The sequence below is a fragment of the Anolis sagrei genome, chromosome 6 (genome assembly GCF_037176765.1).
Source record: "Anolis sagrei isolate rAnoSag1 chromosome 6, rAnoSag1.mat, whole genome shotgun sequence".
In the NCBI taxonomy this organism is placed as follows: Eukaryota; Metazoa; Chordata; class Lepidosauria; order Squamata; family Dactyloidae; genus Anolis; species Anolis sagrei.
Genome location: NC_090026.1, coordinates 5304586 through 5331549, shown reverse-complemented (window position 1 = coordinate 5331549; position 26964 = coordinate 5304586). Strand labels below are relative to the sequence as shown.

Below are 26964 nucleotides of genomic sequence, written 5' to 3'. Positions count from 1 at the left end.
TTCACAAGAAGCATGTGGACAATTTCAACAGAAAGGAAGAGACCATGAAAATGAACAAAATCTGGCTACCAGTATTAAAAAACTCTAAAATTAGAACAGCACAACAACAGAGAGGAAACCACCAGGCACATCTTAACACCTCTCAACAAAACATTTTCCCAGGCTCAGCCAGGCCTTCAAATGCTAATGAAGGTGGTCAGCTGAAACATTCACACCTAGCTCCAGCAGAGAAGGGCTCTTTGCCCCACCCCAGTCATTCCACAGATATATAAACCCATTGTCCTATTTCCAACAGACCTCACTACCTCTGAGGATGCTTGCCATAGATGCAGGCGAAACGTCAGGAGAAATGCCTCTAGAACATGGCCCTATAGCCCGAAAAAACCTACAAGAACCTGGTGATTCCAGCCATGAAAGCCTTCGACAATATCTTAATAATAATAATAATAATAATAGTTAGTAGCTGCTGCATGAAATCACTACCAAGAGGTCATGAGTCTGAAGCATGTGCAAGATAAAAACTCAAGATACTAAAAATACTAAAATCAGGATGAGATAGGGATGGAGCAGATTGTTTGTGGGGGAGAATCTCGTAAAGAGGAGATTCCATCTGAACACGAGGAAGAACTTCCTGACTGTGAGAGCCGTTCAGCAGTGGAACTCTCTGCCCCAGAGTGTGGTGGAGGCTCCTTCTTTGGAAGCTTTGAAACAGAGGCTGGATGGCCATCTGTCAGGGGTGATTTGAATGCAATATTCCTGCTTCTTGGCAGAATGGGGTTGGACTGGATGGCCCATGAGGGAATTGTAGTTGCTGGGATTTATAGTTCACCTACAATCATGGAGAATTTCGTACCCCACCAACGATGGAATTGGGCCAAACATCCCACACAGAACCCCCATGACCAACAGAAAATACTGTTTTTTTCCGGTGGTCTTTGGTGACCCTTCTGACACCCCCCTGGTGACCCCCTCCCCACGGGGTCTTGACTTCTCAGGTTGAGAAACAGAGGCTGGATGGCCATCTGTCAGGGGTGATTTGAATGCAATATTCCTGCTTCTTGGCAGAATGGGGTTGGACTGGATGGCCCAGGAGGTCTCTTCCAACTCTGATTCTATGATTCTAAAGGAATGGGGTCATAAATATACAGGTGGGGAAATATACTCTGGGGACAAACAAATAAACAAACAATGTCACACCATTAAGCTGTATTTCTGGCATTGCAGAGGGATTCGCGGATACCGAAACCCGCGGATGCTCGGGTCCCATTGCATGCCTACCATGTTTACGCCTGGCTTTTTCCAAACTAAGACTGTATTATAATAATACTCTATCCCAGTGCCAAAGGGCTGGCGTTTGCAAAGAAGGGCAAGGAGGAAGGGAGAGGTCTTTGGGGGCTTGGAAGGGCCAAGGGGCAGGAGGGCAGGCAGGCAGGCGGTGGGTCCTGGGGCGCCAGGCTTGCGTGCGAACGGGGCGAGCGATGATGTCAGAGGGGGAGGCAGCCGAAGCGAAGGCGGCGAGAGGAGCAGCGGCAGCAGCAGCAGAGGCAAAGCCCAGAGCCGCCGCCAAGGCAGCCAAAGCAGCAGCAGAAGCAGCAGAAGCCAAGGCGGCGAGGCTGGGCTGAGGAAGCGCCATCGTGGAGCAGAGGCAGAAACGGCCCGTGCCAAGCCGGCTGCGAGCATGAATGGCCGGGCAGGAAGGAGCCTCCATCTTGGGCCGCCCCCTGACCGAACCCCACAGGTAAGGAGCCCCCCACGCCTCCCCAAAAAGCCTCCAAACGCGCTCTCCAAAACAGGGCGCTTGCTTTGACGCACGGCGCTTTTGCCTGCGTGCCCCCTTTTTGCGCGCGGCCTGGGCGCCCCCCTTTGGCTCTGTCCCCCACCAAACCCTTGCCTCCCCCTTCTTTGGGGTCCCCTCTGCGTGCCCCTTTCCCTCCCGACCCCCAAAGAGGCGTCCCGGAGGAAGGAGAGGAAGGGAAACAAGGTCCCCCCTTCTCGGTGCCAAACGCGCACCGCCCTCCTCCTCCTCCTCCTCTTCCTGCTGCTGCTTCTTATGGCAGCTTGGAAATGCAGCTGCGTATTTGGGGCCCAGTGGCCCCCGGAGCCAGGAGAAGCGCTTAAGGTGAAGCCCAAGGGAAGTGGGGCCAAGGGCGGAGAGAGAGAGACCACGACCCACGGAAAGGGAAAGTATGGGGCAGCCCCACCGGGAGCAGAAGTCCCTCTCCTCTTTGGAAAGAAGGAAGGAAGGAAGGAAGGAAGGAAGGAAGGCGCCAAGGGTGGGGCATTTGGGGAGCGGATCTGGAAATCTCTGGGGTCTTGGGAAAGGATCTCTCCTGGGATCCAGGAAGGTAAGCCAAGCCTCCTTCCTGTGGGGCGAGTTGGGGTTACTAGAGTTCATCCCAAGGGGCCCCAGAGCCTGTGTGTGTTGTCTCTGTGTTTGTGGCCCTTGCAACGCATTCCCTCCTGCGCCTGCCTGCCTTTGGATGCTCGCTCTTGGAGAGCTCCCTCCTCCTCCTCCTCTCCTGGAAGGCAGGACTGATGATTAATCACTTTTTCAAACATCCCCTTTCCCTCGCTCATTCCTTTCCCAAAAACATAGTATTTCTCAAAACCAGGACGAGATCCTTGGATTACTTTTTGGTTTTGTTTTGTGTGTTGGTGAACATGCTCTTCCAAACAGTCTGCACTCAAAAACACTAAATGGTGTTGTCGAAGGCGTTCGTGACTGGAATCACTGGGTTGCGCAGTGAGTTAAACCCCTGAAGACCGACAGATCGCAGGTTCAAATCTGGGGAGAGGCGGATGAGCTCCCTCTGTCAGCTCCAGCTCCTCATATAGAATCATAGAATCAAAGAGTTGGAAGAGACCTCCCGGACCATCCTAAACCCCTGAAGACCGACAGATCAAAGGTTTAAATCCGGGGAGAGGTGGATGAGCTCCCTCTGTCAGCTCCAGCTCCTCATAGAATCATAGAATCAAAGAGTTGGAAGAGACCTCCTGGGCCATCCATTCCCACCCCATTCTGCCAAGAAGCAGTGATTGGGTGCATAACCTTTGTTGAAAAGGAACAGACCTGAGGCTGTTAGGAATTGTGGGAGTTGAACTCCACAACTGGGCCCATAACCCTTGTTGAAAAGAAAAGGGACTGAGGCTGTTAGGAATTGTGGGAGTTGAAGTCCAATACACCTGAAGGGCAGAGTTGGCCTGTGCCTGGCGCAGATGCACCCAAATTGTTGCTGACACAACCCTTAGAATCATAGAATCATAGAATCAAAGAGTTGGAAGAGACCTCCTGGGCCATCCAGTCCAACCCCATTCTGCCAAGAAGCAGGAATATTGCATTCAAATCACCCCTGACAGATGGCCATCCAGCCTCTCTTTAAAAGCTTCCAAAGAAGGAGCCTCTACCACACTCCGGGGCAGAGAGTTCCACTGCTGAACGGCTCTCACAGTCAGGAATTTCTTCCTCATGTTCAGATGGAATCTCCTTTCTTGTAGTTCGAAGCCATTGTTCCATTGCGTCCTAGTCTCCAAGGAAGCAGAAAACAAGCTTGCTCCCTCTTCCTTGTGGCTTCATCTCACATATTTATACATGGCTATCATATCTCCTCTCAGCCTTCTCTTCTTCAGGCTAAACATGCCCAGCTCCTTAAGCCGCTCCTCATAGGGCTTGTTCTCCAGACCCTTTATCATTTGTGGGGACATGAGAGAAGCCTCCCACAAGGATGATTTTTGTCGTGTCAGGAGCAACTTGGGAAACTGCAAGTCGCTTCTGGTGTGAGAGAATTGGCCGTCTGCAAGGACGTTGCCCGGATGTTTTGATGTTTTACCATCCTTGTGGGAGGCTTCTCTCATGTCCCCGCATGAGGAGCTGGAGCTGACAGAGGGAGCTCATCCACCTCTCCCGAATTCAAACCTGCGACCTGTCGGTCTTCAGTCCTGCCGGCACAGGGTTTAACCCACTGTGCCACCGGGGGCTCCACAAGGATGATAAAAACATCAAATCATCTGGGTGTCCCCTGGGCAACGTCCTTGCAGACGGCCAATTCTCTCACACCAGAAGCGACTTGCAGTTTCTCAAGACAAAAAAAAACTGGGTTGCTGTGAGTTTTCTGGGCTGTATGGCTATGTTCCAGAAGCATTCTCTCCTGACGTTTCACCCACATCTATGGCATGCATCCTCAGAGGTCATGAGGTCTGGGTTGTTGTACGTTTTCCATGCTTTATGGCCATGTTCCAGAAGCATTCTCTCCTGACGTTTCACCCACATCTGTGCCAGGCATCCTCAGAGGTTGTGAGGTCTGGGTTGTTGTAAGCTTTCCATGCTTTATGGCCATGTTCCAGAAGCATTCTCTCCTGATGTTTCACCTACATCTATGGCATGCATCCTCAGAGGTCATGAGGTCTAGGTTGTTGTAAGTTTTCCATGCTTTATGGCCATGTTCCAGAAGCATTCTCTCCTGTCGTTTCACCCACATCTGTGCCAGGCATCCTCAGAGGTTGTGAGGGCTGGGTTGTTGTAAGCTTTCCATGCTTTATGGCCATGTTCCAGAAGCATTCTCTCCTGACGTTTCACCTACATCTATGGCAGGCATCCTCAGAGGTTGTGAGGTCTGGCTTGTTGTAAGCTTTCCATGCTTTATGGCCATGTTCCAGAAGCATTCTCTCCTGACACTTCATCTGCACCTATGTCAGGCATCCTCAGAGGTTTTGAGAACCTCACAACCTCTGAGGATGCCTGACATAGATTTGGGTGAAACGTCAGAAGAGAATACTTCTGGAACATGGTCAGACAGCCCGGAAAACTCACAACAACCCAGTGATTCCAGCCAAGAAAGTCTTCAACAATACGTTCTGAGGTCTGTTGGAAACTAGGCAAGGAGGGAACCATGAAAGTTAACAAAATCTGGCTACCAGCATTAAAAAATCTGTAAAATTAGGACAGCAAATAAACAATAACACTCTGAAAACAGGGGAAATCCAGACAGGAAACAATCAGGGCCAGCTAACACCTCCCAAAAAATGAGTCCCCCAGGCAGGAAGCAGTCAGGCCTTCAAACTGCAAGGCTTTTCAATGCTAATCAAGGTGATTAATTGAAAATATATTGTCGAAGGCTTTAATGGCCGGAATCACTGAGTTGTTGTGCATTTTCCGGGCTGTATGGCCGTGTTCCAGACGCATTCTCTCCTGACGTTTCACCCACATCTATGGCAGGCATCCTCAGAGGTTGTGAGGTCTGTTGGAAACTAGGAAAATTGGAAACTAAGAAACTCTTTGTCTATTGGGTTGTTGTAGGTTTTTTCGAGCTGTATGGCCATGGTTTAGAGGCATTCTCTCCTGACGTTTTGCCTGCATCTATGGCAAGCATCCTCAGAGATAGTTTGTTTATTTCTTGTTTCCAGACAACAAATAATCATGGCCAGATAATCTCCTCCCAACCAAGGATTCCCCTAGGCAGTAAGAAGCCAGACTTTGAAACTGCTAGGCCATTAAATGCCAATCAAGGTGACCAATTGCAACATTCACACCTACCTCAAACGGACAAGAGTTCTTTCTCCCACCTTGGACATTATTGCATAGGTATATAAATCCCATTTTCCTAGTTTCCAACAGACCTCACAAGCTCTGAGGATGCCTGCCATAGATGCAGGCGAAACGTCAGGAGAGAATGCTTCTGGAACATGGCCAGACAGCTTGGAAAACTCACAGCGACCCAAAAACACTAAATTGTAACAGTGGTTTTTAAAAACGTTATAGTAAATGAAACAGTAAAAAAACTCAAAAATTACAACAGCACAACAACAGAGAGAAAACAAACAAGGACATCTAATCAACTCTCAACAAAAAGTTTGCTCCAGGCACTGTCAGGCCATCAAATGCTAATCAAGGTGGTCAGTTGAAACATTCACACCTAGCTCCAGCAGTCAAGAGTCCTTTGTCCCACCCTGGTCCTTCCACAGATATATAAAGCCTTTTTCCTAGTTCCAACAGACCTCGCTACCTCTGAGGATGCTTGCCATAGATGCAGGCGAAATGTCAGGAGAGAATGCCTCTAGACCATGGCCATATAGCCCGAAAAAAACCTACAACAACCCAGATGAAACAGTTCATCAATTCGATATTTTAAACTCCTTCGAACAGTTTCAGATGTTGTCCTATGTGGCCCCTGAGGGTCCCAAGGCAGGAAATTGGTCATCTCTGAAATAGATGGCATGAAGTCCAAGAACCGAGCCCTGAGTGATGTAGTTCTCTGGATTCCGTCTTACCTGGAAGGAATCCCCCTCTAAAATGTTTATGGCAAGAGGTTTGAGGGGCAGAGCTTGACCCCTCCAGGATCAAAGCCTGGGGCATCCCGGGTTGGCTTTCTTTTGACCTACAGGCTCTGGATGTATTCATACGCAATCCCAAAAGGTAGGATCACAAAGTCCTTTTGGCACCAAGGGTTGGATCAGGGATTCTCAGGAATGGGGTTGAGCCAGGCCTGGGCAAACTTGGGCCCTCCAGGTGTTTTGAACTCCAACTCCCACCATTCCTAACAGCCTCAGGCCCCTTCCTTTTCCCCCTCAGCCGCTTAAGCCTCCTTCCTGGGGACTTTAGTGCAGTGTTTCTCAACCTTCCTAATGCCGCGACCCCTTAATACAGTTCCTCATGTTGTGGTGACCCCCAACCATAACATTATTTTCATTGCTACTTCACAACTGTAATTTTGCTCCTGTTTTGAATCGTAATGTAAACATCCGATATGCAGGATGTATTTTCATTCACTGGACCGAATTTGGCATAAATACTCAATATTTGAATACTGGTGGGATTGGAAGGGGATTGATTTTGTCATTTAGGAGTTGTTGTTGCTGGGATTTATAGTTCACCTAAAATCAAAGAGCATTCTGAACTCCACCAATGATCGAATTGAACCAAACTCGGCACGCAGAACTCCCATGACCAAGAGAAAATACCGTTAGGGTTTGATGGGCATTGACCTTGAGTTTGGGAGTTGTCGTTCACCTACATCCAGAGAGCACTGTGAGTTCAAACAATGATGGATCTGGACCAAACTTGGCATGGATACCCAATATACCCAAAGGTGAACTCTGGTGGAGTATGGGGGAAATGGTCCTTGGCATTTGGGAGTTGTAGTTGCTGGGATTTATAGTTCACCTACACTCAAAGAGCATTCTGATCCCCAATCGAACTGGGCCAAACTTTCCATACAGAACTTTCATGACCAACAGAAAATACTGGAAGGGTTTGGTGGGCATTGACCTTGAGTTTGGGAGTTGTAGTTCTCCTACATCCAGAGAGCACTGTGAATTCAAACAATGATGGATCTGGACCAGGATACTCAATATGTCCAAATCTGAACACTGGTAGACTTTGCGGGGAAACAGACCTTGAGATTTGGGAGTTCTAGTTGCTGGGATTTATAGCTCACCTACAATCAAATAGCATTCTGAGAACTCCCATGACCAACAGAAAACACTGGAATGGTTTGGTGGGCATTGACCTTGAGTTTTGGAATTGTAGTTCACCTACATCCAGAGAGCACTGTGGACTCAAACAATGATGGATCTGGACCAAAATTGGCACGGATACTCAATATGCCAACATGTAAACACTGGTGGAGTTTGGGGAAAATAGACCTTGACATTTGGGCTATATAGTTCACTTACAATCAAAGAGCATTCTGAACCCCACCAACGATAGAATTGGGCCGAACTTCCCACACAGAAGACCCATGACCAACAGAAAATACTATGTTTTCTGATGGTCTTTGGTGACCCCTCTGACACCCCCCTTGCAACCCATCTAGATGTATTGTCGAAGGCTTTCACGGCTGGAATCACTGGGTTGTTGTAGGTTTTTTCGGGCTATATGGCCATGGTCTAGAGGCATTCTCTCCTGACGTTTTGCCTGCATCTATGGCAAGCATCCTCTGAGGATGCTTGCCATAGATGCAGGCGAAACGTCAGGAGAGAATGCCTCTAGACCATGGCCATATAGCCCGAAAAAACCTACAACAACCTAACCCATCTAGAGTTCCCAACCCCCAGGTTGAGAAATGCTGCTTTAGTGGCAACTGCTTACCTTTAAAAAAAAAAATAGGTTGCAGCCTTTCCTCCCTGGACTATTTCATATCAAAGCTGCTCTTTTCCCAAAATGGAAACAGGAGACCAAAGAGCGTTTCCCTCCACGAAGCCGGAAGGGAAAACAACATGGTTGTAGGACCAAAGACTAAAATGGCAGGGCAGCGGGGACACGGCTATTTTAGGAAGGAGTTCTGTATATGTTGGGATGATCTGGATATCTGTGGTTAGAAAAATAATTTGCAGTTCTTGGGATCTCTTGGTAATGTGGGAGAAGAGCTCCCCAAAGGAAAGGTAGTATCTTTTTGAGGGGCCAGGTAGGTTTATTTTAGTTGATGGGGAGGAGCACCACAAAACGAGGCCAAAAGGTAGAAGTAGGGACCTCAGGAGCCTGTGGGGGTGACCTCGTTTGACGGAGAGCTACCTTTGTGCATTTCGCTTTCTGTGCCAGACTTATCCAGGTCTGTTTTTTGGGGGGGGGGGGGGAATAAACATGGTAGATACCCTTCACGCCAGACAATATGGCTCTGGCACATTTCCGGAGTTGGTCTTCTACAGCAATGTTTCTAACCTGGGTGTCGGGACCCCATGATTCTATATTCCATCATCCACATTTCTGCCAAATCCCATCAACAAGCCACCCCGCCACCTCTCCCTTCCCTTGACATCCTTTCTCAAACTTGGAGGTTGGGACCCCTGAGGGGGTCGCAAGGGGGTGTCAGGGGGGTTGCTAAAGACCATCAAAAGGGACAGTATTTTCTGTTGGTCATGGTGGTTCTGTGTGAGAAGTTTGGCCCAATTCTATCATTGGTGGCATTCAGAATGCTCTTTGATTGTAGGTGAACTATAAATCCCAGCAATTACAACTCCCAAATGTCAAGGTCTATTTTCTCCAAACTCTAGCAGTGTTCACATTTGGGCATACTGAGTATTTGTGCCAAGTTTGGTCCAGATCCATCATTGTTTGAATCCACAGTGCTCTCGATGTAGGTGAACTACAACTCCAAAACTCAAGGTCGATGCCCTCCGAACCCTTCCAAGTTTGCTCCAGATCCATCATTGTTTGAGTCCACAGTGCTCTCTGGATGTAGGTGAACTACAACTCCCACACTCAAGGTTGATGCCCACCAAAACTTTCAATTATTTTCTCTTGCTCATGGCAGTTCTGTGTGCCAAGATTGGTTCAATTCATTCATTGGTGGGATTCAGGGTGCTCTTTGATTGCAGGTGAACTATAAATTCCAGCAACTACAACTCCCAAATGTCAAGGTCTATTTTCTCCAAACTCCACCAGTGTTCACATTTGGGGATATTGAGTATTCATGCCAAGTTTGTTCCAGATCCATCATTGTTGAATCCACAGTGCTCTCTGTATGTAGGTGAACTACAACTCCAAAACTCAAGGTCTATGCCTTCCAAACCCTTCCAGTATTTTCTGTTGGTCATGGGGGTTGTGTGTGCCAAGTTTGGTTCAATTCCATCATTGGTTGGGTTCAGGACGCTCTTTCATTGTAGGTGAACTATAAATCCCAGCAACTACAACTCCCAAATGTCAAGGTATATTTTCTCCAAACTCCACCAGTGTTCACATTTGGGCATATTGAGTATTTGTGCCAAGTTTGGTTCAGATCCATCATTGTTTGAATCTACAGTGCTTTCTGGATTTAGGTGAACTACAACTCCCACACTCAAGGTCGATGCCCTCCAAACCCTTCCAGTATTTTCTCTTGGTTGTGGGAGTTCTGTGTGCCAAGTTTGGTTCAATTCCATCATTGGTTGGGTTCAGGACGCTCTTTGATTGTAGGTGAACTATATATCCCAGGAACTACAACTCCCAAACATCAAGGCCTATTTTCTCCAAACTCCACCAGTGTTCACATTTGGGCATATTGAGTATTCGTGCCAAGTTTGGTCCAGATCCATCATTGTTTGAGTCCACAGTGCTCTCTGGATGTAGGTGAACTACAACTCCAAAATTCAAGGTCGACGCCCTTCAAACCCTTCCAGTATTTTCTGTTGGTCATGGGAGTTTGGTGTGCCTAGATTGGTTCAATTCCATCATTGGTGGGGTTTGGGATATTGAGGATTCATGCCAAGTTTGTCCCAGATCCATCACTGTTTGAGTCCACAGTGCTTTCTGGATGTAGGTGAACTACAACTCCAAAACTCAAGGTCAATGCCCTCCAAACCCTTCTAGTATTTTTTGTTGGTCATGGGAGTTCTGTGTGCCAAGATTGGTTCAATTCCATCATTGACGGAGTTCAAAATGCTCATTGATTGTAAGTGAACTATAAATCCCAGCAACTACAAGTTCCAAATGGCAAAATCAATCCCCCCCCCCCCAACCTCACCAGCATTCAGCTTTGGGCGTATCAGGTATTTGTGCCAAATGTGGTCCAGTGAATGAAAATACATCTTGCATATCAGATGTTTACATTACAATTCATAACAGTTATGAAGTAGCAACAAAATAATGTTCTATCTTTGTCGAAGGCTTTCATGGCTGGAATCACTAGGTTCTTATGGGTTTTTTCGGGCTATAGGGCCATGTTCTAGATTGGGGGTCACCACAACAATGTTCTGGTCGGGGGTCACCACAACATGAGGAACTGCATTAAGAGGTCACGGCATTAGGAAGGTTGAGAAACACGGATCAACAGGCAATACTTGTGCGTGGCATCCAGATAAACACTCTGCGCAACCCGGATTGCCAGCTTCCCTGTTTGTACATGCTCAGCATCTTATTTTCGCATGCTTTTCAACTCTGGGGGGGTGGGGGGTGGGAAGTCTTCATTAGTGGCGCAGATGCCCTCCTTCCGATAATTTCCTCCAAGCTCTCCTCTGCCGTCCTATCTTCCCTCGCCGTCTCGAGCACTCCCATAAATAGCTATTGCGTTGCTCTCTCTGCGCATAGCCTGTTTCCACACAGGATAAACAGGGCCTTTTGTGTTAATTCGCAATTCTCCATCGTCGTCGTCGTCGGTTCCCTGCGTAAGCCACCATGACCCGCACGCCTCTGCCTCAGATTTCCTCTGCTGTTTTCCCTTTTCTGCTTTCATTCTCTTCGCTGCATCCCACATCTGTCACGGGCGCATGCCCATGCTGGGGGGGGGGGCACACGGGTGCAGACTTGCCGCCTTGGCAGGCCCAGTGCCTCTCCTCCGCAGCACTCCTCCGAACCACAGTTTGTCGGGATCCCGCCTAAGACGTCTTCACGCCCGAGGCAGAAAATCCCCACGGAAGAGCAACACAGCTAGTTGCACAAGCCAGCAGCAACTTTTCCTGCGGAAGCCATGTTAAGACGAAACCGGAGCTTCGGAAGAGTTTTGTCCTGCTGACGGCACAAGGCCATCTCAGCTGGTTGTTTCTCTGCAACCAGATACCTGGAAACCTCACACCTTCCTCTGCTACCTACCATGGAATTGGAACTGCAACCTTGTCCAGATACTAGGGAGCCATTTTTAAGGGCGCTCATTGTTTGTTTTCCTCTCTTACTTGGTTTTGGAGAGCGATTGCCTGGCTTGAGAGCAGTACGTGTGAAAAAGATCTTGGAGTATTGTCGAAGGCTTTCATGGCTGGAATCACTAGGTTCTTGTGGGTTTTTTCGGGCTATATGGCCATGTTCTAGAGGAGAAAATGCCTCTAGAACATGACCATATAGCCCGAAAAAACCCACAAGAACCTAGATCTTGGAGTCCTCGTGGACAACAAGTTAAACATGAGCCAACAATGTGATGTGGCGGCAAAAAGCCAATGGGATTTTGGCCTGCATCAATAGGAGAATAGTGTCTAGATCAGTGTTTCTCCACCTGGGGGTCAGGACCCCTTGGGGGGGGGTCATGTGGGGGCGTCAGGGGGGGGTCGCCAAAGACCATATTCCGTTGGCCATGGGGGTTCTGTGTGGGAAGTTTGGCCGAATTGTATCATTGGTGGACTCCAGAATGCTCTTTGGCTGGAATCACTAGGTTCTTGTGGGTTTTTTCGGGCTATATGGCCATGTTCTAGAGGAGAAACTATTTATAGAAACAGGTGAACTATAAATTCCAGCAACTACAACTCCCAAATGTCAAGGTCTATTTTCCCCAAACTCCACCAGTGTTTACATTTGCACTTATTGAGTATTCATGCCAAGTTTGGTCCTAGATCTAAGGAAGTCTATTCCGCTTTGGTTAGACCACACCTGGAATATTGTGTCCAATTCTGGGCGCCACAGTTCAACAGAGATATTGACAAGCGGGAATGTGTCCAGAGGAGGGCGACTAAAATGACCAAGGGTCTGGAGAACAAGCCCTATGAGGAGCGGCTTAAGGAGCTGGGCATGTTTAGCCTGAAGAAGAGGAGGCTGAGAGGGGATATGATAGCCATGTATAAATATGTGAGAGGAAGCCACAGGGAGGAGGAGGGAGCAAGCTTGTTTTCTGCTTCCCTGGAGACTAGGATGCAATGGAACAATGGCTTCAAACTACAAGAGAGGAGATTCCATCTGAACATGAGGAAGAACTTCCTGACTGTGAGAGCCGTTCAGCAGTGGAACTCTCTGCCCTGGAGAGTCTTGGAGTCCTCGTGGACAACAAGTTAAACATGAGCCAACAATGTGATGTGGCGGCAAAAAGCCAATGGGATTTTGGCCTGCATCAATAGGAGAATAGTGTAGAGGCTCCTTCTTTGGAAGCTTTTAAATAGAGGCTGGATGGTCATCTGTCAGGGGTGATTTGAATGCAATATTCCTGCTTCTTGGTTGGACTGGATGGCCCATGAGGTCTCTTCCAACTCTTTGATTTTATGATTCTATGATTGTTTTGCTTTGGCATCTGGTTCTGTCTACCCTCATATCTCCTCATAGCATCTTCTACTCCACACTACTTTTTGATGCCCTTTAGCTGTGCTTGTATTCTGTCACTTTAGACCAGTGGTTTCCATCTTCCTAATGCTGTGACCCCTTAATATAATTCCTCATGTTGTGGTGACCCCCAATCATAACATTATTTTCGTTGCCACTTCGTAAGTATCATTTTGCTCCTGTTATGAATCGTCATCTAAATATCTGATATGCAGGATGTATTTTCATTCACTGGAACACATTTGGCACAAATATCCGATACGCCCAAATTTGAACATTGGTGGGGTTGGGGGGCGGATTGATTTTGTCATTTGGAAGTTGTAGTTGCTGGGATTTACAGTTCCCCTACAATCAAAGAGCATTTCGAACTCCACCAACGATGGAATTGAACCAAACTTGGCACACAGAACTCCCATGATCAACAGAAAATACTGTTTGGTGGGCATTGACCTTGAGTTTTGGAGTTGTAGCTCACCTACAACCAGAGACCACTCTGGACTCAAACAATAATGGATCTGGACGAAAATTGGCATGAATACTCAATATGCCCAAATGTGAACACTGGTGGAATTTGTGGAAAATAGGCCTTTACATTTGGGAGTTGTAGTTGCTGGGATTTATAGTTCACCTACAATCAAAGTGTGTTATCAACTCCACCAACAATAGAATTGAATCAAACTTGGCACACAGAACTTCCATGGCCAACAGAAAATAATGGAAGAGTTTGGTGAACATTGACCTTGAGTTTTGGAGTTGTAGTCCACCTACATCAGAGAGCACTGTGGACTCAAACAATGATGGATCTGGACTAAAGTTGGCACGAATACTCAGTATACCCAAATGTGAATACTGGTGGAGTTTGTGGAAAATAGGCCTTTACATTTGGGAGTTGTAGTTGCTGGGATTTATAGTTCACCTACAGTCCAAGAGCATTCTGAACCCCACCAATGATAAAATTGGGCAAACTTTCCTACACAGAACCCCCATGGCCAACAGAAAATACTGTGTTTCCTGATGGTCTTTGGTGACCCCATCCCCCCCAAGGGTCTTAACCCACAGGTTGAGAAACAGACATTGACATTTGGAAGTTGTAATTGCTGGAATTCATAGTTCATCTACAATCAAAGAGCATTCTGAACCCTGCCAAAGGGAGAATTGGGCCAAACTCCCATTATCAACAGAAAATATTGTGTTTCCTGATGGTCTGTGGTGACCCCTCGGACACCCCCTTGTGACCCCTCCAGAGGTCCTGACCCCCAAGCTGAGAAAGCTGTTTAGACACACCAGTGCAATTATTTGGGCTTCTTCCTCGCACGGATTTAGTTTCCAATCTTCTGTCTGTATTTTTCCCTAAACTGTGCCTCGCCCCAAGCAGGACAAATTTCTTCACGCTTCCTGTGTGTCTCTTCTCTTTCTCACATGACGCAGAAGGCATGTTGTAGCCTCCTTGTCTCATACACGGGCCCTTTTTTGACACCCTCAATTGTTTCCCATTTTGTTCGCACCTCTTGCCATACCCAGGCAGCCCTTGTTCTTCGTAGACGCCTTTCTGCCTTTCGACCCAGACTTTTTGGCTTCGCCGTTTCTCTTTGCGTACCCTTCAAACGCCCCTGAAACCTCCCCGACGGCTTCTTTTCTCCTGCTTTTGCGCCGACGTGGTTTTACGCGTTCAGACGGATGCGCAGAGCCGGAGGCGTCCAAAACGTCGACACCTCTTGAGGTTCTAGCCACGGGATGTGTGCTTATGCGCGATGCAGATAAGATGGGGAGAGCTTGTGTGTAGTAACAAGCCTCGAATAGCAGCCACCTCTGCATTCGGGCAGCGAGGAAACGCAATCGCGAGTCGAGACAACAAATTGATTGTGTTGCGGAGAGAGAGAGAGAGAGGCGTTTTGTGTGCGTAATGCTCTGTGTTATGCACATGCTTAGAAAGAAGTGTGGGCGTTTTATATGCGGCCGTGCAATGTAATGTGGTCATCTGGTGAGGCGTTTGTGCAAACTCATGTGTATCCCTGGGGGTGTGTTTGTCTATCTAGATGGAGCTAACGTTGTGGCAGAAACAAGGCCTAGGGTGCATCTACACTGTAGAAATAATGCGGTTTGACACTACTTTAACTGCTATAGAATCCTGGAATTTTTTTAGGATCTTTATCCTTCTCTCCAAATCACTTTAGTCAGTCCCTCATCAAAATATGACTCCTTGGAGTCTATCACACCCAGCTGCAGCAGTTAAAAGTGATGCCAAACTGCATTAATTCTGCAGTGTAGACATGTCCCTAGTCAACAGATTCAACAGGTGATGTGTACACAAAGTTGGATAAACATCTGCCTCTTTTCCTGGAATATTTAAGAGTCTAAGTCAGTGTTTCTCCATCTTCCAAATGCCGCGACCCCTCAATCCAGTTCCTCACGTTGTGGTGACCCCCAACCATAACAATATTTTCGTTGCTACTTCATAACTGTCATTTTGCTACAGTTAGGAATCGTTGTGTAACTATCTGATATGCAGGATGGATTTTCATTCAGCGGACCAAATTTGGCACTAATACCTGACAAGCCCAAATTTGAACACTGGTGGGGTTCAGGGACGGACTGATTTTGTCATTTGGGAGTTGTAGTTGCTGGGATTTATAGTTCACCTACAATCAAAGAGCATTCCGAACTCCACCAACAATGGAATTGAACCAAACTTGGCACCCAAAACTACTAGGACCAACAGAAAAAACTGGAAGGGTTTGGTGGGCATTGACCTTGAGTTTAGGAGTTGTAGTTCACCTATATCCAGAGAGCACTATAGGAAACAATGATGGATCTGGACCAAACTTGGCATGAATCCTCAGTATGCCCAAATGTGAACACTGGTGTAGTTTGGGAAAAATAGACCTTGACATTTGGGAGTTGTAGTTGCAGGGATTTATAGTTCACCTATAATCAAAGAGCATTCTGAACCCCACCAACAATAGAATTGGGCCAAAATTCCCACACAGAACTCCCATGACCAAAAGACCAAAACTGGGCCCATAACCCTTGTTGAAATCCAAAACCGGGCCCATAACCCTTGTTGAAGTCCAAAACCGGGCCCATAACCCTTGTTGAAGTCCAAAACCAGGCCCATAACCCTTCTTGAAGACCAAAACTGGGCCCATAACCCTTGTTTAAGACCAAAACTGGGCCCGTAACCCTTGTTTAAGACCAAAACTGGGCCCATAACCCTTGTTGAAGACCAAAACTGGGCCCATAACCCTTGTTGAAGACCAAAACTGGACCCATAACCCTTGTTGAAGTCCAAAACCAGACCTATAACCCTTGTTGAAGTCCAAAACCGGGCCCATAACCCTTGTTGAAGACCAAAACTGGGCCCATAACCCTTGTTAAAGTCCAAAACTGGGTCCATAACCCTTGTTGAAGTCCAAAACTGGGCCCATAATCCTTGTTTAAGACCAAAACTGGGCCCATAACCCTTGTTGAAGACCAAAACTGGGCCTATAACCCTTGTTGAGGACCAAAACTGGGATCATAACCCTTGTTGAAGTCCAAAACCGGGCCCATAACCCTTGTTGAAGTCTAAAACAGGGCCTATAATTCTTGTTGAAGTCCAAAACTGGGCCCATAATCCTTGTTGAAGTCCAAAACCGGGCCCATAACCCTTGTTGAAGTCCAAAACTGGGCCCATAATCCTTGTTGAAGTCCAAAACCAGGCCCATAACCCTTGTTGAAGTCTAAAACTGGGCCTATAACTCTTGTTGAAGTCCAAAACCAGGCTCATAACCCTTGTTGAAGACCAAAACTGGGCCCATAACCCTTGTTGAAGACCAAAACTGGGCCCATAACCCTTGTTGAAGACCAAAACTGGGCCCATAACCCTTGTTGAAGACCAAAACTGGGCCCGTAACCCTTGTTGAAGTCCAAAACTGTGCCCATAACCACTTAAGCAACTGAGGGGGGAAAGGAAAGGGCCTGAGGCTGTTAGGAATCAAACCATTTGGGAGCAGTCACAAAGAAGTCCCTGTTTTACGTCTCCATCAAACGCATGTGTAACCATTATGGGATGGAGGGACAGCTCTTTCTCAAAGGTCTTAAAGACCGGGCGTTATCATTATTATTCATTTATTTTAACCTGTGATTGAGCAGGTATAGCTCACTTTGCAAAGTCGATGCGTTCCAGGGCACGATGTGTGCACCAGAGGCAGAAATAACACGAAAAGACAAGGGCTAAGTTCCTACATCAACAAAGAAAGGAGAGCCGTTGGACATGTCTCCGCCAACTGTTTATTCAGAACTAACAATAGCACACATGAAATGAAACAACCAGGTCGGCAAAGCTTTGCATAAGTTGAGAAAAAAAACATTTCGGAGACGACTTGGAAGTCTTCCGAAATGCATCCAGGGAGGATTTTATTTCTCCAAACATATAAATGTAGTTCTATGATCTTTTTTAACATATTGGTGAGTTTCCCACTTTGAGTCTCATTTAGGAGAGGAAAGTTCGGTGCACATAAATGTAATAATGGGTTGCTGTGAGTTTTCCGGGCTATATGGCCACACTCCAGAAACATTATCTCCAGAATGCTTCTGGAACATGGCCATACAGCCTGGAAAACTCACAGCGACCCAGTTTGGGATGGGCTTTTGCACAGCGGGTTAAACCACCAGCTGTACAAAATCCTGCCAATCAAAAAGTTGGCAGTACAAGCCCGGGTTGGGGTGAGCTCCCACCGCCAGCCCAGCTTCTGCCCCCCTACAGATTGAAAACAGTAATGTGAGTAGATAAATAGGTACTGCTGTTAGTGGGGGAGCCCCCGGTGGCGCAATAAGTTAAACTGCTGAGTTGCTAAACTTGTTGACCGTATTCGTGGTCAACCGTATTCATGAGCTCCTGCTGTTAGCCCCAGCTTCTGCCAACCTAGCAGTTTGAAAACAACCAAATATGAGTAGATCAATAGGTACCACTCCGGTGGGAAGGTAACAGCGCTCTATGCAGTCATGCTGGCCACATGACCTTGGAGGTGTCTATGGACAACGCCGGCTCTTTGGCTTAGAAATGGAGATGAGCACCAACCCCCAGAGTCGGACACGATTAGACTTAATTTCAGGGGAAACCTTTACTTTATCTTTATTATATTAATTAATATAAATAAAGTATATTGATTCCAGGCTTTGACAACCAATATAATAATATTAATATTAATCAATACTAAGTCTTATTGGTACTGTCCTTTTGTCAGCTATAAATGATTCTGGAGGCAACTGCGCTTTACTTTGTGGATTGTAGGCAATGAGACACGGCGGCAAAAGCATCGGTTGGAGCCGAGTCCCATTCTTTTACTTATTGCGCTGTTTATTGCAGACACGTTGCTCCAGTTCCGCACCGAAAGTCTGCGTTTCTCCATCTCTCCTTCGCTCTTCTCCCAACGGAATTAAAAAACCCATTAATCCAGGGAAGCGGCAGAGACATAAAAAGACTTGGTTAAGAAAGAAAAGGGAAACGGCTTTGCGAACCAAGGTTTTCCTGTGCCGAAGAAAAACCCAGTTCTTTCCCTACGTATTAAAAAAATGCATTAACTTCTGGAATATTGCTGAACGCAAGCCTTCCATTCGCTCTAAGGCTTGTGGCACAGAAGGAGACAATAGTTAGATACAGATAGATAGATACTAGGCGTGTAGATGCACAGCTCTGACGTAATACACACCTAATAGACCTTGCAATCTTCGCGTCGTCCAGTTTGCAGACTAGATGAATGGCCAGTGTTGGGCAATGCGGTAAAGGTAGAGAGAAACAACGTCCCAACGTTGCGAAATGACAACAACGTGTTTTCAAGGCAGGCTTCTGTACTGAGACAACAACCGTTCTTATCCATGCATTCTTTCCTCGTATTTTGGATCTCAAAAAAGATATATCCATGCACCCGTCAGCTAGGATGTTCTTGTTTGTGTGGCGTTAATATGTTGTAAGCCGTTTTGAGTTCCGTAAGGGAGAAAAGCAGGATATAAATAAGGAATTATTATTATTATTATTATTATTATTATTATTATTATTATTAGAAACACAACAAGATGAGTCTACAGCAGACACTCTGCTGGCTGTTGTATCGGATCACATGTCGGACACTTCCCAAGTGTCTAGGACTGTGTGATGTATTGGTGAATAATGCGTGCAGATCCCTGTAAGGTGGCCTTCTGCAACGCCAGTTGTGTTTAAGTGCAGGCCAAGGTCTTTAGACACTGCACCCAGTGTGCCATGCCTGGATGCAGTGCCTAAGTACCTTGGCCTGCACTTAAACACAATTGGCGCTGCAGAAGGCCACCAGTGTGCCGGAGCCCCCGGTGGCGCAGTGGGTTAAAGCCCTGTGCCGGCAGGATTGAAGACCAACAGGTCGCAGGTTCGAATCCGGGGAGAGGCGGATGAGCTCCCTCTATCAGCTCCAGCTCCTAATGCGGGGACATGAGAGAAGCCTCCCACAAGGATGATAAAACATCAAATCATCCGGGCGTCCCCTGGGCAACGTCCTTACAGATGGCCAATTCTCTCACTACAGGAGCAACTCCTGACATGACAAAATATACAAAACCCAGTGTGTCGATCACCACTGGGACCCCCTTTACTGGTTTGTGCCAAAGTCTTTGCAGTTCAATCTTTAAATCCTCATATTGTGTCAGCTTTTCCTGCTGTCGCTTGGGATTGCAACATCGACAATCCATACTTTGTTTTTTAACATGATTGTAAGTTCTGGAGTCTTGTGCTCCAAAACTCTGTCTGTCTGAATTCAGAAGTCCCAGAGTAGTTTGACATGTTCATTTCGTGTAACTTTTTCCGGCATGTGATCCCACCAGTTTTTTGTCGCAGGCAGATAGTCTTTGTGGCACAAGTTCCAATGAATCATCTGAGCAACGGTGTTGTGCCTCTGCTTGTAGTCTGTCTGCGCCATCTTCTTGCAGCAGCTGAGGATGGGATCCATCATTTTTCCTGCTTCCTTGCAGAGTCTATACTTGGGATCTGTCGTTGACTTTTCAATTTCTTCTTCTTCTTCTTCTTCTTCTTATTATTATTATTATCTGCCTGTCCGCCCTCTATTTCTAATTATATTCAGTGTGCAGTACAGATCCATTATCCATGGATTCAGTATCCACTGCTTCAGGTCATTCCCCCCCAACCCAAGTTTAGTCCCTGTCTATTGTCGATGGTGGTCACAATGTCTCCAGATGTGGGTGAACTACAACTCCCAGAAATGAAGGTCAGTTCCCCCCAAACCCCTCCAATATGTTCAGTTGGTCATGGAGGCTCTGTGTGCCAAGTTTGGTCCTGGTCTGTTGTCAGTGGTGGTCATGATGTTGCCGAATGTAGGTGAACTGCAACTTCCATCCTATTGAGTCAGTCCCCCAAAACCCCTCCAGTACATCCAATTTCTGATCAATTCCTCTCTGTTTGCTGTGCGCCATAGGAAAGGGTTAAGGGAGAGGCAGTGGGTGGGGGGTCATGCAAATTCCACACCAATGGAGAGAGAAAGGAACACAGGGATGTCTGTAGTAGAAGAAACACATGAAATCTAGGATGAAATGGTCCCCAAATGAAAGCCTTCCCTTGTGTGGTGGGCATTATGGTGTTTGTGGAGGACATTGGCAGGACTCTTGGACATGTCCACGGTGCTCGCCATAACTTGCCTAGTGGAAGCTATAGCTGTTTGTGGAAGTGGGAGCTTGTCTGTGAAAGTGGGCACCCCAGCCACATAGACAAATACACCTGTTATATTGTGTCCAATTCTGGGCACCACAATTGAAGGGAGATGTTGACTCTAAGCTGGAATGTGTCCAGAGGAGGGCGACTAAAATGATCAAGGGTCTGGAGAACAAGCCCTATGAGGAGCGCCTTAAAGAGCTGGGCATGTTTAGCCTGAAGAAGAGAAGGCTGAGAGGATATATGATAGCCATGTATAAATATGTGAGAGAAAGCCACAGGGAGGAGGGAGCAAGCTTGTTTTCTTCTTCCCTGGAGACTAGGACGCAATGGAACAATGGCTTCAAACTACAGGAAAGGAGATTCCATTTGAACATGAGGAAGAACTTCCTGACTGTGAGAGCTGTTCAGCAGGGGAACTCTCTGCCCCGGAGTGTGGTGGAGGCTCCTTCTTTGGAAGCTTTTAAACAGAGTCTGGATGGCCGTCTGTTGGGGGTGCTTTGAATGCAATTTTCCTGCTTCTTGACAGAATGGGGTTGGACTGGATGGCCCATGAAGTCTCTTCCAACTCTTTGATTCTATGATTCTACGATACACATTTTCACTCTTGTTCGGTACTTTTATTACGTGTATAGATTAGATAGATAGATAGACAGACAGATAGATAGAGATATGGGATCAGAAATAAGCATCCATATTACACTAGCCATCCTCTGCCAGGTGTTGCTGTGGCCCAGTCTGGTGATCTGGAAAATAAAGTAATGAGAAAGTGTTGGTTTCTAATATATGTAATGTCTTTCTGCTTGTGGTTAAACAGTATTTCTTGCTGTTTCTTTGTCAGTGTTGATGTGGAGAGTGTCTGGTTTGCCTACTCTGGAATATGCAACATATCATTGTCCTTCTTTAGGGGTTCCTTTCAAATGTGTGATACTGCATCTGCCATATACATATGTGTGTGTGTTTGTGCGCGCGTGTGAATGGCTTACGGCCCTTTGTCAGGAGAGCTTTGATTATGTTTTCTTGCTCTGGTGAAGGGCGTTGGACTGGATGGACTTAAGACAGCATTTCTCAACATGAGAAGTCAAGACCCGGGAGGGGGGGGGTCACCAGGGGGGTGTCAGAAGGGTCACCAAAGACCACCGGAAAACACTGTATTTTCTGTTGGTCATGGGGGTTCTGTGTGGGATGTTTGGCCCAATTCCATCGTTGGTGGGGTACAGAATGCTCCTTGATTGTAGGTGAACTATAAATCCCAGTAATTACAATTCCCAAATGCCAAGGTCCATTTCCACCATACTCCATACGTGTTCATATTTGGGCATATCGAGTATTTGTGTTAAGCTTGGTCCAGATCCATCATTGTTTGAGTCCACAGTGCTCTCTGGATGTAGGTGAACTACAACTCCAAAACTCAAGGTCAATGCCCACTAAACCCTTCTAGAGTTTTTCTGTTGGTTATGGGAGTCCTGTGTGCCAAGTTTGGTTCAATTCCATCGTTGGTGGAGTTCAGAATGCTCTTTGATTATAGGCGAACTATAAATCCCAGCAACGTTTTGTTGCCAAATTTGGTGTGATGTTGTTCATTGGTTGTTGTTTTTAAAGGAAGTCATTATGCACCGAGCATTTATATATATATATATATAGAGAGAGAGAGAGAGAGAGAATAGAACAATAATGTAATACAATATACTACTACTACTACTCTTATAATTATATGTTTTATATTACATGCAACATCTATATATATATATAAAGGTAAACGTCGTCCTTAGTGTGTGTGTGTGTGTGCGGCGGCGGCGGGGGGAGTGATGGAGTGTGAGGTTGTGTGTGTGTGTGCGGCGGTGGGGGGAGTGATGGAGCGTGGGGTTGCGTAGGTGAACTATAAATCCCAGCAACTACAACTCCCAAATGCCAAGGTCCATTTCCCCCATACTCAACCAGAGTTCACATTTGGGCATATTGGCTATCCATGCCAAGTTTGGTCCAGATCCATCATTGTTTGAGTCCACAGTGCTCTCTGGATGGAGGTGAACTATAACTCCAAAACTCAAGGCCAGTGCCCACCAAACCCTTCCAGTATTTTCTGTTGGTCATGGGAGTTCTGTATGGAAAGTTTGTCCCAGTTCTATCATTGGTGGGGATCAGAATGCTCTTTGAGTGTAGGTGAACTATAAATCCCAGCAACTACAACTCCTAAATACCAAGGTCCATTTCCCCCATACTCCACCAAAGTTCACATATGTGCATATTGGGTATTCATTCCAAGTTTGGTCCAGATCCATCATTGTTTGAATCCACAGTGCTCTCTTGATGGAGGTGAACTACAACTCCCAAAGGAAAAGGCCTGAGGCTGGGAGTCCAAACACCTGGAAGGCCCAAGTTTGCCCATATCTGATCTGCATTGTAGAATTAATGCAGTTTGATACCACTTCAACTTTGTTGCTCAGTGATGTGGAATCCTGGGGAAGGCTTGCACTTTGCAAAACTGCAACTCCCAAGATTCTGTAACATTCAGCCATGGCAGTTCAAGTGGTATCAAAACTGCATTAATTCCACAGTGTAGATGCATCCTCAGTCGTCTGCATTGCAATCCCTTTCTGCCAGCAAGAAAAACTATTTAAATAGGCAACTTGTTGGGGCAGATGGATTTTGTAATGGGGTATGCTGGGGAGTTTTTGTTTTGTTTTACTCTGCTTTGAATACATTTGCATTTTCGGTTGTATGTTCAGACTTATATGGCAGTCTCGATTGGCATTGTGGAAGTTAACAGTAAATAAAGAACAACACTCAAAAACAAGGGAATTCCAGACAAGAAACCGTCAGGGCTAGCTAATCACCTCCCAACAAAGGATTCCCCCAGGCATTAAGAAGCGACTTGGTTAGCATTGAATGACCTTGTAGCTTCAAGGTCTGGCTGCTTACTGCCTGTTTATATGCCTGAGGAATAATGTCCAGGGTGGAAGAACAAACCCTTCTCTGAGGCAAGTGTGAATGTTGCAATTAGCCAACTCGATTAGCATTTAATGGCCTTGCATCTTCAAAGCCTGGCTGCTTCCTGTCTGGGGGGGAATCCTTTGTTGGGAGGTGATTAGTTGTTCCTGGCCCTGATTGTTCCTCCCAACAAAGGATTCCCCCGGGCATTAAGAAGCCACTTGATTAGCATTGAATGGCCTTGCAGCTTCAAGGTCTGGCTGCTTACTGCCTGTTTATATGCCTGAGGAATAATGTCCAGGGTGGGAGAACGAACCCTTCTCTGTTTGAGGCAAGTGTGAATGTTGCAATTAGCCAACTTCATTAGCATTGAATGGCCTTGCACCTTCAAAGTCTGGCTGCTTCCTGCCTGGGGGGAATCCTTTGTTGGGAGGTGATTAGTTGTTCCTGATTGTTTCTGGCCCTGATTGTTCCTCCCAACAAAGGATTCCCCTAGACATTTAGAAGCGACTTGGTTAGCATTGAATGACCTTGTAGCTTCAAGGTCTGGCTGCTTACTGCCTGTTTATATGCCTGAGGAATAATGTCCAGGGTGAGAGAACAAACCCTTCTTTGTTTGAGGCAAGTGTAAATGTTGCAGTTCGCCAACTCAATTAGCATTGAATGGCCTTGCATCTTCAAAGCCTGGCTGCTTCCTGCCTGGGGGGGGGAATCCTTTGTTGGGAGGTGATTAGTTGTTCCTGGTTGTTTCTGGTCTGATTGTTCCTCCCAACAAAGGATTCCCTCAGACATTAAGAAGCGACTTGGTTAGCATTGAATGACCTTGTAGCTTCAAGGTCTGGCTGCTTACTGCCTGTTTATATGCCTGAGGAATAATGTCCAGGGTGGGAGAACAAACCTTTCTCTGTTTGAGGCAAGTTTGAATGTTGCAATTAGCCAACTCAATTAGCATTGAATGGCCTTGCATCTTCAAAGCCTGGCTGCTTCCTGTCTGGGTGGAATCCTTTGTTGGGAGGTGATTAGTTGTTCCTGATTGGGTTGTTGTAGCTTTTTTTCTGGCTATATGGCCATGTTCTAGAGGCATTTCTCCTGACGTTTCACCTGCATCTATGGCAAGCATCCTCAGAGGTAGTGAGGTCTGTTGGAACTAGGAAAAAGGGGTTTATATATCTGTGGAATGACCAGGGTGGGACAAAGGACTCTTGTCTGCTGGAGCTAGGTGTGAATGTTTCAACTGACCACCTTGATTAGCATTTGATTGCCCGGCAGTGCCTGGAGCAATCTTTTGTTGAGAGGTGTTAAGATGTGCCTGGTTGTTTCCTCTCTGCTGTTTTTCTGTTGTAATTTTAGAGTTTTTTAATACTGGTAGCCAGATTTTGTTCATTTTCATGGTTTCCTCCTTTCCGTTGAAATTGTTTCTGGCCCTGATTGTTCCTCCCAACAAAGGATTCCCCCAGGCATTAAGAAGCCAGACCTTTAAACTGCTCGGCCATTAAATGCTAACTCCTTTGTTGGGAGGTGATTAGTTGTACCTGGTTGTTTCTGGCCCTGATTGTTCCTCCCAACAAAGGATTCCCCCAGGCATTAAGAAGCCAGACGTTGAAACTGCTAGGCTATTAAATGCTAACTCCTTTGTTGGGAAGTTATTAGTTGTTCCTGGTTGTTTCTGGCCCTGATTGTTCCTCCCAACAAAGGATTCCCCCAGGCATTAAGAAGCCAGACCTTGAAACTGCTAGGCCATTAAATGCTAACTCCTTTGTTGGGAAGTGATTACTTGTTCCTGATTGTTTCTGGTCCTGATTGTTCCTCCCAACAAAGGATTCCCCCAGGCATTAAGAAGCCAGACTTTGAAACTGCTAGGCCATTAAATGCTAATCAAGGTAGACAATGGCAATATTCACATCTAGCTCCAACAGACAAGAGTTTTTCCTTCCATCCTGGACATTATTCCACAGATATACAAACCCCATTTTCCGTTTCCAGAGACCTCACAACCTCTGGGGATGCCTGCCATAGATGCAGGCAAAACGTCAGGAGAGAATGCTTCTGGAACATGGCCATACAACCTGGAAATCTCACAACAACGAAGTGATTCCAGCCACGAAAGCCTTCAAAAATAATTATATTTTTAGCACTGCCTGAACATCAAGCAAAAAGTGGGTGCTAGAAACAATATCAGACGAAAGCTGACTGGCACAACCTGGGGATCACAACCAGATACAGTGAAGACATCTGCCCTTGCGCTGTGCTACTCTGCTGCTGAGTATGCATGCCCAGTGTGGAACACATCTCACCACACTAAAACAGTGGATGTGGCTCTTAATGAGACATGCCGCATTATCACGGGGTGTCTGCGCCCGACACCACTGGAGAAATTACACTGCTTAGCCGGTATTGCACCACCTGACATCCGCTGGGAAGTAGCAACCAATATTTATTTATTTATTTATTTGCTTCACTTTTATACCGCATATTTCAGCCCTTGACAGGCGACTCAATAGTGAAAGGACCAAGGCAGTGACATCTCCAGCTCATCCCTTGTTTGGGTATCAGCCAGCACGTCAACGACTTAAATCTAGACATAGTTTTCTAAGACACTCACTGGAACACCTCAGCAAGCGAGAGTCCAAAAGTGGCAGGCTCAAACCCAGCACCTCAACCAATGGCTGATACCAAATGAGAAACTCCCTCCTGGGCACACAGAAGGCTGGGCGACTTGAAAGGCACTGAACAGACTGCGCTCTGGCACCATGAGATGCAGAGCCAACCTTCAGAAATGGGGCCACAAAGTGGAATCCTCGACATGCGAGTGCGGAGAAGAGCAAACCACTGACCACCTGCTGCAATGCAACCTGAGCCCTGCTACATGCACCATGGAGGATCTCCTTGCGGCAACACCACAGGCACTCCAAGTGGCCAGATACTGGTCAAAGGACATTTAACCAACTACCAAACTCACAAGTTTTGTATTTTTCTGTTTGTTTGCTTTGTTCTGTTAGAAATGTAATATAATGAACTGGTTGCTCTGACACGACAAATAAATACATAAATAAATAAATAAGTTGTCTTGTGTGGGAACAGAAGGGAAAATACGCCCCATAGCAATGACTGGGATGGATCGGGAGTCCGCTGTGCCGAAAAGACTTTGTGAGTTTTATGTTTGCAGACACGAGGTTTGAATTAAGGACTCGTTGAACGATGTCCAGTCCCTTCGCTTCTGCCCTGAACCCTCGTCTCTTGTTGATCCGCTCTGTCCGTTTTGTAATTGCAGCCTTTTCTCGCAACGTCCGCAGGGGTGGAGCGGGGCAAAATCAGGACATTGCCGTTCCCAATAATAATATTAATAAATTTCCTTTTTCTCCCGTCCCCAAATCCCTACCGTTGCAGTAACTTAAAACTAGTGTTTAGACATGTTTTGGGCATTCAGAGTAAAAAAAGA

The 26964-nt window shown here is 46.5% G+C and overlaps 1 protein-coding gene across 1 annotated transcript in view; it reads left to right on the top strand.

Moving 5' to 3' along the window:
• Positions 1-1416: 1416 nt before the first annotated feature.
• ZBTB4 (zinc finger and BTB domain containing 4) overlaps positions 1417-26964 on the top strand; it is an 80824-nt gene continuing 55276 nt past the window's right edge. The window contains exon 1 of the mRNA XM_060779852.2: positions 1417-1738. The gene's annotated coding sequence lies outside the window, so the exon portion shown is untranslated. The remainder of the gene's footprint in view (positions 1739-26964) is intronic.